Source organism: Ammospiza nelsoni, chromosome 1 (assembly GCF_027579445.1).
Source record: "Ammospiza nelsoni isolate bAmmNel1 chromosome 1, bAmmNel1.pri, whole genome shotgun sequence".
In the NCBI taxonomy this organism is placed as follows: domain Eukaryota; kingdom Metazoa; phylum Chordata; class Aves; order Passeriformes; family Passerellidae; genus Ammospiza; species Ammospiza nelsoni.
In genome coordinates, this window is record NC_080633.1 from 49,251,501 (window position 1) to 49,270,109 (window position 18,609).

At 37.3% G+C, this 18,609-nt stretch overlaps 1 protein-coding gene across 21 annotated transcripts in view; it reads right to left on the reverse strand.

Annotated features, from left to right (window-relative positions):
* The window catches only part of ARPP21 (cAMP regulated phosphoprotein 21), a 197,198-nt gene that overhangs the window by 109,447 nt on the left and 69,142 nt on the right, over nt 1-18,609 (reverse strand). Inside the window, exon 1 of one of the 21 annotated variants that reach the window (XM_059488356.1) lies at nt 5,542-5,668. The exons of the other annotated variants lie outside the window; for them this stretch is intronic. The gene's annotated coding sequence lies outside the window, so the exon portion shown is untranslated. Of the gene's footprint in view, nt 1-5,541; nt 5,669-18,609 lie in introns of those variants that run through there. 21 annotated transcript variants of the gene reach the window in all.

The following is an 18,609-nucleotide window of genomic DNA, read 5'->3' on the forward strand; positions in this document are numbered from 1 at the left end:
CAGGCCAGAAATCAACCATCAGTGGCAGGGGCAGCCAAATTTTGACAAAAACAGGGCAGACTGAAACACACTGAACTAGATTTCAAATCCTATTCAAAAAGCAGCTGTCTCTGAAAAGAGGCAATTGGAAAATATGGAGCAGCCTCCCAGATGAAACATCTATCCTGGAATGGCACTGGCTCTCCTCCCAGTCTGCATGTGAAACCCAGTATTTACAAATAACAGCAAGGATTCTCAAGTTTAACAACCAAGGAAAAACCCCAGAAGCAAATCAACTTTTTGTGTCTTACACCTGATTCTTTTTTGTCAAAGAGATCCTCTTGCTACTAACAGATTGCCACCAATATTTTTCCACTTTAATCCCCTGTCAGACGACCTCATGTCAATGTCATCATCTTCAGACAAGTAATAATGATGCTCCCTCCAGCTTGTTATATTTCTGCAAAGCTAGAAGCTTTACTCAGAAAAATAAATATAGATGGCCTATAGGGAGACTCTGCTTTGTTTTAATACTTAAGATAAGGCTGGAAAAAAAAACCAACTCTTTTATCTGTCAAAATGATCATTTGAAGTCTTCCAGGATCAGCATGAAAAGATAGGAGGCTGAGTGATCTAGCTCATAAATGTCAATCACACAACTTTTGTAGGAACTGAGTAACACCCAAACTTTTAACAAGCTAATCAGATGTACAAATCAGCACTCCTGGAATGAGTTGTTTGCTTTAGAACAGCCTTCAACACCACCTCATGCATTTCAAACACATATGCCAAATTTTCTCTCATTCCCCTACAAAACCTGACAAATTTCCCTAAAATCAAAGTCATTAAATTAACTGGTCTCACTGTTAGGTGGTGGAAAAGAGCACAAGACTCATGAGTCCAAAGAGAGAGAAGTGAGGTTCCAAGCCATCCTCAATGCATGCACATCTCCTTGAAACACACAAAAGTAATTTTCCTTAAATCCTGTAATGAAAACAATAGCCACCGTGAGCAAATACACAATTCAAATGGAAAGAGGGAGCAAAACTCATCTTCCCAGATAATCAGGTCTATTTCTCAGCTGCTGAAGATAATTATATCACAAAGTCCTCTTTAGAGACCAATAGCTTTATTTTATGACTAGAGGATGTCCAGGGAGGATGCTTTAGTAATTTTGCTGTGAGGATGTTCAAGAATCTCACTGCTTTGCCAGGACATCATCTCCATTACCCCACTGTACACATCAAATACTTTACACATTTTTCTTACTGTGCCTGTAATTGCCCTCCAGTTTAATTAGCTTTCTTGATTTCACAATAGTTTTGTCTTTCTGTGGGAATTAACTGCATATCACCTCATCATTTGTTGTTAGGTTTAAAGAAGCCCATTCCTTTTAGTTGCCAGCTAAACGGGTCTGCATTGTTTCCATCACCATCCACCTCTAGTCTGTATTTTTTATTTTTTTTTTGCCAATCAACAGTCTGGTTCATCATTTCCTCCCTTGTCACCAAGACTACACTCTGGACACGTGTTCCTCCACCCATCAACACATAGTGGTGAATGCACCAGAGGAGCTCTGTTTCCACAAAATCTAAAACCAGTTTAAGGACAATGAATAACACAAGGACATCCCAGAAGCAATCATTTCATATCATTTCAATATGAAACCCTGATCAACAGCACAGCCTAAATGAACCTGGGCTCCCTGCAGAGGGGTCTCAGCAGTGCTGAGGGCAAATCAGAGCTACTGTAAACAGCCAGAGTGTGGGAGCCACCACTGAATTGAACTGAATTGATGAGGCTACAGATACCCAGCACAAGCTCAGTGAGATAATTAAAGCTGCTGGTGTGATGTCACGACACACTTCTATGCATAATGAAATCTGGTGGAATATACAGTTTACACCAATTTTAATTTTTAAAGAATATATGCATATGTATGACTTTAACACAGAAGTTCTTGAAACATTTCTTTTTCTACAAGTCAAACCATCCCTACTCTTTCTTCTTTCAATGCCTTCTCTTTTCCATTTCAATCGGGTAGCTACAGATTATGACCATTTTGCTTTACACACAGAACTACAAGATCAACTTATTTCTTTCCTCAGCTCCTCCTAAAGCTTAAGGATTTTGCTAGAAGACCTAAGCACTGTGCCTCTGCATTTTGAGCATAGATGCCTTTGAAGAATTCAGTCTAAGCAGACTGCAGGTAATGAATGAGCAGCCAGCTAAGCCATCCTTCATCATTCACTAATAACCAAACAAAAAGCAGTTGAGTCAAAGGAGGGGAAAAAAGCCCACAATATTCCTAAACAAAAGAAACAAAACAATTTCGTACACTACTAGCACAGTATTTTAAAATATATAACAGTGAATAGATGGCCCATAAATTAAAAGCAATTGCTTTACATTTCTTCCAACATCACCAGGGGATGGAAGCATAAACTGATGAAAATACATCATGAACTGACCAAGTATCACTGAGTTTCACATGTGCTTGTCCTGATCTCTTTCTTTCCCAATTTATATAATAGCACCTATATTTCATCCTGCCATTTCTTGACAAATTAGGTGCATTTTCACTAGCACTAGCTTAATTGGCAAATCCTGAAAGAAAATAATTGCTAAGAGCAAAGCAGCATTACACTGATGAAACAGACCTGAGCTTAACAACTAGAATTGCCTTGGCACACAAACACTGACTGCAAAACAGCAAAAAGCTTTCATATAAGAATTGACAGAAAAAAAATTACTTTATTTTCCTCCAAAAGTCTCTTTTGATTACCAGAATTAAACATAGCAGCTAATCCTGTTTTCCTAAGGCCATTTTCTGAAACAAAACCAGCCTGCAGCTGAAGTAAAATTCTTCATTCCAGAAAAAAAAAACCCAACAAAACCAAAAGCAATAAAGATTAAAAAACAAAATCAAAAAAACACCACCATACACTATGAGACAACCCTTCACATACTCTGCTGCTCAGAAAGGGCAATTATATTTTCCAAATTCAAAGACAACTCATATCAAGCTTGTTTCAATGCTAAGTTTTCTAAGCTCATATTCCAGCCAAGTCTCCTCTATCAAAACCCACAAAGGCTAGATAGATCCTTTGAGAGTTCCCCATACCAGATGGTTTTATACTTTTTAATATATAATTTTATTAGTTTTTCTTTATCAACAATGGAACAGTCCTAAAATTTCTTTGATTGTGTTTATCAGAAAATATACTGGCATAAAAATGCTCTGTTGATTATTACTTTTGTACAGTTTGTAGACTTGGGAGAGCAACACTGACTGACAACAGCTTACATGGACAAAGTCTTATCAAGTACACTCATTCTGCTACAAACTGCTCTTCTGTCTAAAATCTTGCAAGATTTGGACAAGATTTTCACAGTTTTCAATCAAGTCTGGAGATGGTCTGTTTTTAACTCGGACTCTCTAAAGAATGGTTCTTTTTTTAACATCAGATCCACATGCCTTTTTTCTCATTATTTGAATATTTCTCATTATTGGTTCTTCTTATTCTGAAGAAAAAGAAAACTAAGGCAGAGGCATTATTTTTTGGCTCTAATACTACAGAGAAACTATAAACAGATATAATAGATATAAAAAGCTGTAGGAAAATAAATTTTAATGTATTATATATATATATATATATACATTTGAATATAGGCTATTTGTACTTTATGAAAACACACAAATCCCATTTTGTTGGTTGCAATTTTGTCTGGTCTCAGGCAAAGCAGTTAAATAATAAATACAATAGATTACAAAAAGAAGCCTTAAGTATGCTATGGATTTTATTCAATACTCTGTTGCCATGGTTTCAAAAGGAAATTAAGAAAAATGCCAATTATAAGTATAAATTAGAAGTCAAAAGGCCTAATGATTAACTGCATGTTACAAAAGCCAATGAAAGCATTAGACATTTTTGCATAATGCTCCAAGCACTGGAGTGCCAAAGAACTTCAAGTTATGCTCACTTGTAGAAATAAAAGACAAATTGAGCTTTATAACTTTTGTCACTTCCCTTGTCATGGGAAAAAGAGATTAAAACCCATCCTAGAATATGTATGGTTATACACCACATTTCCTCCTTAGCAGCTTCAAGACAATGTGTTACACATTGCAATCATCTGCTGAACAAACAAAGGAAGACATTCAACTATGAAATACCAGCCAGGTATTTTCAATGTCACCCCCATGGCCAGCAAGAGGAAGAAATCCTCTTCAGAAATTGTTACAATAGTCAAGAGAAAAAAGGCAGGAGCTCAGGTTCACAGAACAGGCAATGCCAGTTCACAGATCTGCAGCTCTGGCTTCTGAAAAGATCTTGCCAGAAACCCTGTGGTTTCCACATTATGTTTGCCTTTTCCAGTGGGTAATTCCAGGCTCCCTGTGATATTATGAACAAAAGAAAAAGCAGAAAAAGTATTTCAATGCCTGATTGTGTTTTTCAGGAAAGAAATGATGATATATTTATGAGAGAGATAAGCAGTTTTGTAAAAAGCATAATTGGCTACTGCACATACACCCAGCCAGAAAGCTTCATGACACATGAACTAATAAAAGAGCAATGAATACCCAAAAGAAATCAAATATTTAAGCCAATGTCTCCAAGGAATATGTTCTATTAAATTTAAACTAGGAAAAATATATATATTTTATCCAAAAGGACATTAAAAAAACAATCAGAAAAACAGTGAGCTTTTCCAGTACTTTAAATCTTGTTATACAGATTGAAGCCTCCAGAAGTTCAAATATGATTTAAAAAAAACCTCCTATAATATCAAAAATTGTGTTTACCTGCAGTGAAACAATCTGTCTTACTTGGCACTAGAAACCAGTAACTACATCAATGATCTAAAAATACTGAGATTTAAATTACAGGAGAGAGGTGTGGGACCAAAGCTCTACAGCCTGCAATACATTTGATTTCCACTGCAGAATGGCCATATCATCACATTTTTTTCATTGCTGTGCTCAGTAACAGGGAAAACAAAAATATCATTATCAAGCACAACACCAAAATCACAGGGGAGAAGATACTGCATGAAATTGATGAAGAAAAATGTAGGTGGTAGGAATTTATTATGATATATATTAGAGACAGCTCTATGCTAAAAAATCTTTAAAGTAAAGATGCATTTCCAGGCTTGAGTTGTAGTCTGGCCCTTAAATGAGATTGTTAAATGGGACTTTCATTTTAAAGTTTTTTTGGGGAAACAAAGTTCATAATTCAAGAAGGTATCTCTAAGATTTCAGAATTTAATGAGTACTTTGAAACTTCAGTTGCCCTAATTTAGCTAAAATTTCATATTGGCTGTTATGGTGGAATTCAGCATAATCCAGTTACTCTCTTTTTTCCTCCTTTAAACATTTTGTAAAATTCACCTGTGAATTAAGGTTTTTCACCTATGTACCCATATTTAGAGTCGAGGCTGACCTTGCCCTTCCAAGAACTGAAACCATCCTGTTGTGTAGAGCACAAAGTCTCTTTGGTTAATTAGTTCTTTGCATGTAACACTATGCCATTTGAGCCTCAGGATTTATTTTGGTACCTTCAAGATTTTCAAAGGCTGATGAAACATGACACAACCATGAGAAAGGGCAAGTCAATAACCACTTCTGTCACAGTAATCCCAGTTCTCCTCAGATCTGTGATCCTTCTTGCAAATCAACCTTCCTAAAGGAAAAAACAAAAAACTTTATCCTCTGCATCCTTTATTGTAACATGCCAAAGTGCAATGGCAAAGATTTATGACTTTTTCTTCTGATGATAAAACTTAGGTGCCTGAGAACTTTATGCAAAAGACAATATAAGTAATCTACTGTGTGCTTTGCTTAATTCACGACACACTCTACAGCAAAACAAATCTCCTGATCAAATACCAATTAAAATCCCTTATCTGCTGTAGAATTTGAGACACTGAGAGGAGGGAAAGAGAACTGCAGTTTCATCCAGAAAAATAAAGCAATTATACTATTCCAAAAACAGTCAGTTTGTTACAGTTAAGTTTGGTAAGTAGTACAATATCTCAAAATCATAAAATTAGGACATCCAGTTTATAAGTATTACTTTAAATTAATAAATAAACAGAAGATCAAGCACACCCTCTCCTTCCCCCTCTGCCCCAAATCCCTAGGTAAATATGCTCTGTTTCAAAATGGGGTTAAAACACCCAGGGGCTTGCTATGTATAGGTGCTGACTATAAGTAAGCTCACCAATATTCCAAATTTTAGCAGATGCCATCAGAAGCAAGTGTAAATAACCACACCTTAGCAACTCTGCTAGAGAATCACTGAACTTTCAATAATGCATGACTTTAAAAAAATCCACATGATTGAGTGAAAATTTACAGTCCATTACAGAAATAGAAAAATCCCAGTCAAAAATATCAAAAACATTCATTACCATAAGAAATATCTTTTTTTGACTGAGTAATCACCTGACAGTATAAGTTATGGGCATATTGTAAAAAAAATTGAGAGGATTTGAAAAACTAATTTTACAACAAAATACATTTGATAATAACTTCAGCTGCCAGGTAGTTTAGCTATTTTCCAAAATAATTCAATTAAAATAGCTGTATGTTTGAGCAACCTTCTCTCTCTTCTCCTTAAAACCTCATATTTCAACTGTCAGCTGATTTTCAGTACGCTGATCAGAATTAACTGGGCTGAAGTTTTTTCCTTTTGCTATTGCCTAGCCTTCTATGCTGCACAGGTGATTTTTCACTGCTCTCACAGATGAGCACTGGCTTTTATACACATGCACCATATACACATAATAATCTGACAAGTTTCATTTTCTTCCCCTGGAAATCCAAAAGAAAAGAAAACTAATAAATCTGTTGCATGCCTTAAAAATAAAGTATCTAGCAGTAAGTTCAGTTCTGGAATTTACTTTTAATTGGATTCATAGCTGTCTCCAGTCTGAGAAGCTGTGGGTACACTACAGGCTGTCTTCTAAATAGCAAAGTAACACCTTCAGAAAATATCCATTATTTAGGAAGGACCAAGCATAGGTCCATCAGCAACTCCTACAATTACCCATGCAGTCCAATATGTTAAAGGCTCAACAGCACCCAAAAAACTAGGCTGGATTCCAGTTGAGAAGTGGGGCACAAGAGCCCTGATCCTCAGAAGCTCCTGCATGCATGGAGACCTGAACCAACCTCAAGCCTGTGATCTCATTGTTACATCTAAGGGATACTTCTTGCATCAGACAAAAATGAAATGGATAAACCCCCAATGAATAGCAATATTTCTCTCTTCTTTCTACCCCTCTTCTGAATCTTGGTTCTCCTAAAAGAGCTTCCGAGTTAGACAGCCAGCTCATAGAAAACAAATGCACAAGTTAGTACCTCTATGCTAGTACAGGACCATAAAAATAGTTGGGTTTATCAACAGTAAACCCCACCTTGACCTATAAACAAGGAGTCTTGAAGCTGTGTGAGTCAGAGCTACTCACACAGCACACTTTCCAACACCAATTCAAGATTGTCAGCAGCTGCAAAGATAACACCTCTCAAGCCACATAAAGCTGTAACTATTTTTAAAGTATTTCAGATAGCACCGTGCTTCTAAGGTTTAATTTGCCATTTTAACTAGAATTAAAAAATTAAATAGATTGCATCCTGTTTGAGGAGGGAAATACTTTTTAAACTGCGTTTATCCAGAATCCTCCACATTTTTACAGGAGCTGCCTGGGGCTACCATGATACAGGAAGCAAATCCACCAAAACGAGACAAGAATGTGGTAAGGATATTTAGGGAGAAAGCCCAGTCTTGACTAAAAACATAAAATACCTATCATGATTCTGTTCATCAGAATATAGGATAGAGAATAACACCAAATATAAGGACATTTAAACATTCATAAACCTCCAAGGACAGCTGGAAACCAAATATCACAGACCCTTACCGAAATTCGAGTTTCTTATCATAATAGGATAAAACCAAACAGAATTTCTGCACATGAACTCCAATTATAGCAAGTTAAACAAAATCATTGTAAATGCAATACCCAACTGTCAGTTATAAATGATCCTGCTGCTCCATACAAATTCCTCTTGGTTTAAATGGAGGTCATAAGAGGAGGAGGATGGTGGAACACCTGAAGAATAACAGTAATGTTGACACTGAAAATGAATCTATCTTCTTGAACTAAGAAATAACCAAACTCTCTCAAGGCCAGTATCAGATCAGCCTTCCTGGTCCTGCAAGTTACATATGAAGCCTTCACTGTCTGAAAGCTAAAACATTCAAACGTTAGAATCAAATCAAACAGGTTAAAGGAAGGATGACTCTGAAAGCAGACTAAAGGGAGTCCCAGCACTAGTGAACAGAGCAAGACTTGCTGTGCTGCCACAGCAGCTTGCAGAGGTTAGCTTCAGCAACCACTGAGAGTTCACTTCTCCTCAGGTCAGGGCTTCAGTAACATTCCTGATACCTACGCGGTGCAGCCGAAAAGTTAACTGCACAGCAGTACAAAACCAAGGGCTTGCTAGATTACAAAATGGCGTGACACGAGTCAGCAGAATACAGATGCAATTTAAGTATCCCTTTAGTTGTCTGTAAGCCAAGGAAGTAATATTTCAACCTGTTTTTCTAAAACATTCATCCAAGATAATTTAAAAGACTGTACTGAGATGTGATGTGGCTGTAATGGAACTCACTGTTTAGCCTTCTCATTTCACTGCATAATGTAATTTATTTCTCCTTGTAACAGTTTTCATTAAATAAAGAAGGAGGACTGATTGCTATGCATTTTTCACAGGGATATCAGGGTGGCATTCATGAGCTGGTTTTTATCACCAGTGGACACAGAAAAAAAAATTTCACGCAAAAGGAAAAAAAAAAAAGAAACATTAATGCTAAATTTCAAAAGATATTTTAAAAACACAGAAGTCAAGATTTTCAAAGTGATGGCTCCCACAGCATACATAATGTGTCATAAGAAATATTCCATATTCTATGTTTTATGCAATTTAGCCTAGTTATTATGGTTGTGGGAACCATAAGCAGCCATCCTGACAATTTCATTCTCAACTGCAATGTTGCACTAAGGGAGTTTTGGTACTTAATTTCCCTGTTTGTTTCAAAAATGAGGAAGGAAATGAAAAGGAGGAAAAAGATACAAGGAAATAGCACAAGAAAAAGGAGGAAGAACATTGTAATTTCTTTGTGTTCTAATTATACAAGTCTGTGGTGAATTTGGTACTTAAAAAGAGCTGAGAGCATGGAGTATTAGGAAAACCAGTGCTTACACTAATCCACTTTCAACATAGCCTGCAGGCAAATCTGTTATCCCTGGAATGCATTACCCTGCTATCACAGGCAGTGACACCAACACCATTAGATCCCCTTTTTGCACCCCCTGTTACGAGTGCAGCCAGCCAAGAAAAGGAATGTGTCTCTTGGCCATATGAAGGACCTTATACTTCCCATTAACAGCCTCCAGATCTTCTCTAGCTGGAAGGAAATTCTCCAGTCTACAACAATATGATCTCCCAAAAAAATACCAAGTGGCAGTGGGGTCTGAAGATGGACAAGTCCTGTGCACGGCCAGGAGCTGGGCTCAATGATCCTTGTGGGTCCCTTCTAACTCAGCTTATTCTGTGATTCTGGGAAATTCAGTACAAAGGGAAGCAATGCTCCCTCTTTCTTTATCCCCAGGAGAGAGATAAGAGCTCTCTGGCCTAACCCACCTTCCTAAAACATACAAAACCAATTATCTTATAATTCTTGCAACATTTGCGGCTGTGTGTTTTTTTTCAGCTTGCATGTTTATTACTTCCCCATTCCATCTTCTCAAAACAGGCAAAGCCTGAGAAACTACACAACAATTAAACCAGCAGGACTAGACCAACCCTTTTAAATAGCACTACAGCCCTGTGTACTAATCATTGTAACTTCCAGCTTTAGAGGTCGTTCTCATAAAAAAAGCAAGCAAATCCCCAAAAACCCACCTCTGCCCACACACTTGTTGTTTAAAGGGCATTGTATTTACATATTTAATTTTATCTCCTAACCCTGAGTTTCTCACCCATTTAAAGACAGAGCAATTATTAAAAAGCAAAAAACTCTTGCCACTGGACAAGTCTTTCTTTGCCTGTTTTCTCCTGCAAAAGTATCCAAATACACTATTGCTCCTGAAAATTCAAATTTCAAAGCCACAAGAGGATAAATAGAACTCTGATTTTTTTTTTTTAGAAGTGTACTTAAAGAACAAGAAATAGAGAGGGAGTTTACTGCTTTTTCATTTTTTCCTTAATCTGGCTTTTTTCAATCCTTATCTGAACCATTACCACCTTAAACTCAGACAAATTTTATCCAGCTTCTAGTCTGATGAGATACAGAAGAATAAAAGAATCGGAGACTGTTTACATTTGTATGCGACTGTAGCCAAAGACAGGTGCAAAGGCTGCCAACTGTAATTGCTCACATATTACCTTATGCCTAATGTTAATTTTTTTATTCCACCAAAGGCTAGAATTTGAAAGATTAATGGTCTTCTAAATGGTATTATCTGACAGAACTGCCCAAATTTCAAGTGCTAGGTTCAACAAAGGGTCTCGTTTCTTGGAAATATTCATTCTGGGAAACATTAAGACCTCACTAAATCAAAATACCAAGGCACTGACAAAATTTAAAAAATACTGAGATAAACAAGCAGCCTCCAGCATTCATACTGGTGGCTTGACAACTCAGAATGGAACAATGGGGCAGGACTTGAGTGCCAGCTGAATGAAACCTGCTCCAGTCATCCTACTCTTCCGAAACCACCATCTCCCTGAAATATACTCCTTTGACTAATAAAACTTCTACTTCTAGAAAAGCAACATGTCCCAAAGTATTTCTACCTAACCGAAAATATTTACAGAATCAAACTTCATTCACTGCCAGAGGCTTGTCACCAATTCTAAAAAGAATCAAAGGAAGAATAGCTAGAGCAGAAGAAAGTCAATGATGGATCTTTTCATCAATGGCCTTAAAACCAACAGTGAAAGAGAAGCCCAATACTTGTAAATATTCTGTCTGCTGTGTGCAAATCTGCTCTACACTCCTTCAAGTTGCTGAGAGCAGAAGGTCACAGTGAAAATTTCCATGCGTAATCAGGACTGGCCATCTCGTCTACCCAAAAATCTTACATCTCTCATGTTCTAGTCACAATCAGAGCATGACAAGAATATTACTTTTTTGAAGCTCTGGCAAACAGATATTTTCATACTTAGAACAGCCTAAGAAATGAAGTATGTTGACATTCCAGTCCATTGCACATGCACATACAGGACACATTAGTTTGCTATTTGTACGGCTGCCTAAAGACAGTCATGATATGGAAAACTAGGAGTATTGACAAGAATACTGTGAAGTATTAAAAGCACAAACCAGGAAAGAAAACACAAAGTAAAACAGGCATTTGAAAGGCATTCTTAATCCTGTAACTTTCTGAAAAATCAATGAACTATGTTAAGGTTTATCAATATCATAACAAAGGTATTGATATCCTAATAACTGTATGTGGCAATACTTTCTCATGCACAGTTCGGAAGAATATCACTTACCTTCTTGAAACAATAAAACCCTGAAAATACCAAGACATGTCTCACATGCTCTGTTTGGCTGCATGAATGTGGATCTCTGCCTCTATTTCTCAATTTGCCTCCCACCTATGCCTGTTCAGTGTAAAGGATCCTTTTTTCAGTGTGTGGGACTAAGAAGGGAAGACTTGAATCCTGCTGCAAAGTCTAAGCACAACTGCAAAATATAACCCTTATGGATATTTCATAAGGGAGGCTAGAATAAGTATTTTAAAACTATTTGCAACACTTGTTTTCCTCCTCAAGAGGCTTTTCAGCATAAAAAACTTTTGGAGCATGAAGTCAAAGAGCAGGGATAATTAAGACAGTCAGTTCCCCTGTTTTTGGCAAGTACGACCACTAGCACTGTAACAACTAATAGGCTAATCCCTGGAAAATGACAATGCACTTGGCTGTCCAAAGAGCACTGCATGCCATTGGTAAAAAACAAGCTGCTAGAAGACCTCCTCCTGAGGATATTCTTTCCCTTCCATTCATTATCAACATGCCTCACCATTATCCTCTGACCTGTAAAAAATATTTCCCAAGTGTTTAACTTCTAGATAGTCACTTTTTTAGGGATCGCCAAGGGTTCAAATGCAATAGGAGAAACTTGCTTCAATTTCAGGGCAAGTAATTTCCTCGGTATGCGAACATTTAGTATCTTGCAACAATTGATTCAAATATCAGACTGCACCGACTCCTTGCCACAGCAGAATTACCAGTATTCCAGCTGAAGCTGTGATTGGCAAAGCTAGGGACGCACCCCTCCCACTCCAAGTGCTGTGTGGCTGCGGGCTGTAATTCCACCCATGTATTACACACATTGTTTCAGGGGCCTCGAGATCAGCTTACCTCCTTCTAGTCTGAAAATGCTCTGCCTTCCTCTACTGAAATCAAAGATCTTCTCATTTCAATACAAACACTGAAGATTTTGCATGAGTGACCTGATAAAACTAACCAAAATAAGACAAAGCATTTTAACAACTTTTTTGAATTATCTCAAAGTAAAAATGTCCACATAATTTTCCTTTACGCCTACTTCTTCAGCTTTTATAATCCCCTATGAAAGAGGCTTGTTGGCTTCATATGGCAAATAGATGTATCAGTCCAAGCACATGAACCAGTACAAGAACAAATTTCATAAACTTAGTTGGAATCTCTGGCAATTCACAATAGGGAGGGAAAAAAAATTATATAGTAATACAGACCTTGAGGTCTGAAGGGATAATTTAAGTACATTAAATTTATTTCTGTTTCAAGAGACACAACATAAAACTTCTTTCAATGATCTTTAGTTCTTCTGCCAAGCACTTCTCTGAGCATGTTCCAAACTCAAAATTACCTCCCAGGAGAGTATCTCAGGTTGGAGCTTTCTTCCATTGTTTCTGGGTTTGCTCCTATATTATAGATTCCAGATGTGAACTGGGAATGGTAAAAAAAACTTACAACCACCACATTTTTGTTTTTTTGGTCCTTTAGAAGATTCTATAGGAACTGAAGGGAATTAATTAGTTTTTCATCTATACAGTCTTGGGGAAGCCTGATCCCAAAGATGTACCATAAAACTTACAGATCTCTTTCTCTCCCAAAATGTGGACACTTTTAACTGTACCAGCTTTGCGAAATCACAGAATGTTTACAACAGAACCTGATGGGGCCCTTCTTTTTAAATGAAAAATGGTATTTCAACACTCATTTTTTGGGGGGTTGTTTTTTTCAGTAAACACCTACCAATAATACATGTGTGCAACTAGTGCGTACACATATTTTTTTAAGAAATAGAAATGCTATTAGTTTACTTGGTTAAATTTAACCTAATCATTTTTATGGCTTCCTTTTCTCTGCACTCTATTTTACTACTTGTGACCACAAAGAATGCAAAAATTTAATTGCAGGAAAGTATGGCTAAGCTTACTTGTGTAAACATACTTGTGTATCTATAAAAGAAACCTGAGTATGAGTAAAACAAGGTAAAACAACTTTTATTTTTTCTTAGACTGCAGTGGCATCTATTTCCACATGGTTTTGTGGAAGCTAAGGTCAGCTGAGTATCAGCCTACTGGGGTAAATGGGTAGTGACATCCTCTGAGCACTGACAACACATGTAATTCAACACTTAAACATTCACAGCTGTTTTAACAGATCAGACTGATTTTTTTTTTTGCAGTGTGAAGTCTCAAAGAAACACTTGTGCTGACTGCTAGTGACACACACTGAAGAGTGTTTGTGCTTCTGACACACTGTATGTATAAATTTACTGAATGCAGGTTTACTTTCAATTGTTCAGACAATGAATGTATGTTCTTGTCAGACATTCAGAAATCCAAAACAATAGTCTGTAGCTCAATCTATACCATAGTAGGAAAAAATTGTCTTTCAGCTCTTCTGGCTGATGTAAAAGATTTTCTCAGGAATTCTTCCCTCTCAAAGAGCAAAGTAATGGTAAATACATTAATGTATTACTGCTGCCATAGGCTTATTTTACTTAAAAAATCTTTGAAATTCATGCTTCTGGTCAATTTGTTTTTTCAAAATTCAAAATGCATTACACATTTTCCACAACATAAGGAACTACTAAAGATGTGAACAAAGAAACCTGTATATCCAGAAAGCTGCTCTTGTGCAGAGAGGAAAGACATAACAGGTATAGGGATGCTCCCTGGTTCATAAAGGTATGAGAAATGGGTAATCACATGATATCAAAAGTATCAGAAAATTCAAAGGGACTCAGGAACAGATAAACAGGGCATTACTGAAAACAAGAAAGAGAAAGACTGGCTGGAGCTAGCTGCAGCTAGAAGAAACCAAAAAGTTTCCAGTAGTAAAAGAAAATTTGGAGATCAGAGAAGCACAGTGCTCCAGGGGAACTGGAAAAGAAAAAGGACAACTGAAGTTTCAAATTAAACCATTCTTTTATGCTGAGCACAAAATTGGAAAAAAAAAAAAATCAACACACTTGTCCTAGCCATTCATCCAAGGCTGGTACCTCCTTGGACAGGCAGGCAAATGGAATGCAAATTCTGGCACAAAGGAGAGTACCTCTTGTACAGGTACTCCTCAAAATGAACCTAGAGCAGTGCTGAGAAAGATTGTAAAAAAGCCTGAAACTTACAGTGTGGAGCAGTTATAGAAAAACCAGTTATAGCAGTTACAGAAAAACCTTAGTAAGGAGAAAGCAAAATTAAATCTCTATCTAAAATTAAGTGATTTAAGCAAAAGCTATGTGTGCATGTAAAACTGGTTGTTTCAGTCACACACTTCAGTGATGTCCAGGCAACACCCAAGAGTGAAACTGTGATGCCATAGTGGAAGCCAGTGGAAGGCTGAAAAGCAAAAGCCAGGACCTTTCACATACACAGGGCCCAGCAAACCAGACAACACCTGGTTTTAAGTCACTTCTGTATTCCAGCCTCCTGAAAAACCCTGTCAAGTGAAAAATAATAGCTTCTAATACAAAGTAATAATCTCAAAATAAAAGTTACAAAGTCCACACACAGATGCAGAAGGCAATTAAATTCTTATACATGCCTACACAATCATTACAACACGCATTTTCATGATATTCTGAAAAGGCTGTTGCAAAAAATATTTACAGTCCAAAAATAAAACAGATAAAGACTCCAATTTCAATATTGATTTTAGAATCACAGCTGTATCAGAAGAGCTAGTTGTTTATAAAGATTGAAGAGAACTTATCACAGAGGATTATTGCTTAATAAAAGGGGGTGACCTATTATACATGCTACACAAATTTTTTAAAAAAGGCACTAGAGAGGGATTCACATGCCTAGAAAAAAAAACAGGTCGTGTCCACTTCGTAACATTTTCAAAAACTTCCCCCTCAAAATGTTTTGCCTATTGAACTTTCACCTGCAAAATAAAAAGCTGCCTACATAGGTGACAGATGTTTGCAATACTTAAATCCGGTGGTTTTGGATGTGCTCTAATTACTTACACTTATCATCAGGTCTAAACAATGGTGGGTATTGTTTTTCTGGGTTTTTTTATTTTAAATCTATCCTGGCTAGAACCAACCCTAAATATATAATAAATATTAACACATGTTTCTAGACTTGAAATATGAAATCAATCAGTTGAAAGAAATAAAGAAATCTCTTAATTCTTTCAAATTCTGTCTCTTAAATTTTCACATGGTTGAGACTTTATTTTTCAAATTATCTTTATTTACACCTGTTTAAATTCTTCAACATTATCACCTGCTGAAAGAGAAACATGCTATCACATTATTTGTCTGGAAGAAGAAAGAACCAGTAAGTAAAGTCTGTAATATCCAACAGTGACAGCAGAGTGTAACTGCAGCCAAAGGAAAGCAAGGGTCTTCAAATTTGCTAAAGATTCCAGGGCTGCACACAAATAACTGTGACTTAGCTAACTTATGAAGGTGTCATGACTTGATTGTGTATGCCAATATAAGCCCAACAGAGGCAAAGTGAATATTCCTATTGCATCTATTTATAATAAAAGGCTTCTAAAATGCCATAATCTCTAATTAATGGGGGGAAAAAAAAGATGCAAGGGAAAGTAAGTACAAAAAGTCAGTATTTCCTTCCAGGTGAGGACACTGAGGAATGCAGAGGCTAAATAAATAATGAAGTTGGTCAAAATAAGAGCTAGATGGGCAACCAGCACCCCCTTTCCCAGATACATGGCCATCATACTCCAGCACTTTGCATTCTCCACTGCTCCCTTTGTAACAGACACTGCTGTGGCAGGCAGTGAATGCTTGTACATGAAAATGAGCCACCAACAAAACTGAAGCGTATTTTAAAAAATGATTTTGCCTATATACATAAAGATGCAGGGCACGTAATAAGAAACCTTGGGCATCAGCATTTTTAACAAGAGTCATAACAACCAGGAAAAACTTTCTATGCTTCTTTCATATTGACCTCCTGAAGCATATTAGAATTAGAATGCAGCCTCTAGAGGAAAGTGTTTCAGGAACTACTAATACAAGACAGTAGGTAGGAAAGTGAAAGAGCAATGAAAGACAAATGCTTTTATTTATGCAAAACTCTGCCTATAGGATCCATTTTGTTATAAGTCTAACTAGACTGAGACAGCACTTACAAGCCTTTTATAATGATGGCTCAGACTCACTACCTCCTTAAGAGAAATGAATTAAGAAATAAGCAGCATGCAAGCCTGCATCATAAAATTGGCCATAAAGATGGGGAAAACCAGGTAACCACACCAGCATCTAAACAGTAAACTGATGGCATTTTAGTTTTTTACAGCAAATGCAGTATTGAAAGTGGACTGCTATTTTTCACGTTTCTTCTACTAGCCTGATTAGCAGCGGCTACATGCCTGAAACCATCTCTTCATGGCTCCTCACAAGCAGGAGTAATTCCCTGGGGTACCTTGAGGACCTCAGCCACAGCCCCACTGTGTTATGGGATATCAGTGGGGACATTATGGGGTTTCAATGCATGCTGAACATGGCAATCAGGAAGGGCAAGCAGTTCAATTTCCCCCCAAGCCTGCTTTCCTTACCCAACTTAGAATTCACTCCAAGTGCTTTCCAAAGCCTTGCTGGGACTACTCATTCACAACGTGGGTTTTATCTTCACTGCCTAATACATATACAGCTGCCAGCACACTGTACAGACATATTTTGGGTCAGCGCAGTTAAAGGTTGGACAGCTTAGTTTTCATTGAGCACTGCAAATGGTGACAAAAGTGTATCTTTTGTTAAAAAGCAGTTCCTTTTGTACTGTTTTCTTCCTCTATTTGCTTCCCAAATTCATCTTCCTTACAAAGTTTCACACTGATGAGAAATGGCAAGCTGCCTATTCTCCTTCCAGAGGGACATTCATGCTTTCTAAAGCTGAACTTGAGGAAGGGAAATTCAGTGCTGGATTGCTGGACTAAGTTTGGAAGACTGGAAGAAAACAAAGCAAAAACAAAAATAAACTCAAAACCCCCCCCAAAAAAACCCCAAACAAAAAAACCCCAAAACCACCAAACCCTTGAACAAAGGGAATTTTCATTGTTCTCACATCTTTCTGCAACTTACTGTCTCATGGCAGACCACTCTCCTCTTGGAAAAGCTTCATGCTTCTCACTCACAACCCCCCCATATATCTGCTTTTACTACTGGAAAATGTATTTTTGGAGAAAGCTGCTGGGTTTTCTGACGACATTATTATGCTATAGAACTTGTCAACTTATATTATCTGCAGCACTTGAATTTGTAGCTATTCCCACTATTAGAAAGGCCTCTTTTAATGACATAAAGATTATTAAAAGCCTTCAGTGAAAAAGAATAACCTTAAATTATCCAAATAACCTCAGAAAGGCATTTGGAAGTACTGAAAATCTGCCCCTTCCTGAAATAAAACCCAACAAAACCCCACCAAACATGTCATAGTATTTCACTGACACTACCACAAAATACTTCAAAAGGCAGCAGTCCCATTTCTCCACTTGGAACTCAGTGAACACATCCTCTCTTGGCAGACCAATTTATAAAAGGGTCTCCTTTTGCTTCTTGAAATAAACAGGCATTTTATGACCACCACACCCATCACCTACAGCCAGCCCATGCAGGGCTGAGAGGAACAGGTCTCCACTGCCCCCCGATCCCTCCCAGCCCATTTCCACATGCACACACTTCACAGCCAGGCATCAGCAGCAGCCCAGTGTCATCCTCCTCATCTTAAGCCTGAGAATTTACTTGTTGTTTTTTCCCATTTCTTGCTTTTACAGAAATGCCAGGAAAAAAAATAAGTTTTCAGCAATAAAGTTTTTCTTCATTGACACTAGTGAGCACAAGAGTGGGGGTGGTCAAGACTGCATCTTGCATCTGCAGTCATTCTACTGGGCTAAAGGACAAATTTTAAACACAATTAACATTACTTTTCTAGCACCTTTCCATACCATGTATCAGGAGTTCACCCACATCAATATCTGAATTTAGCAGAAAGATGAAAACAAATGTTATGCCTCTCTGTCTTCCAAATCCAATCCTGTTGTTTCCTATCCACTGCACTGGAAGGGCAGTTGAGCAGCAG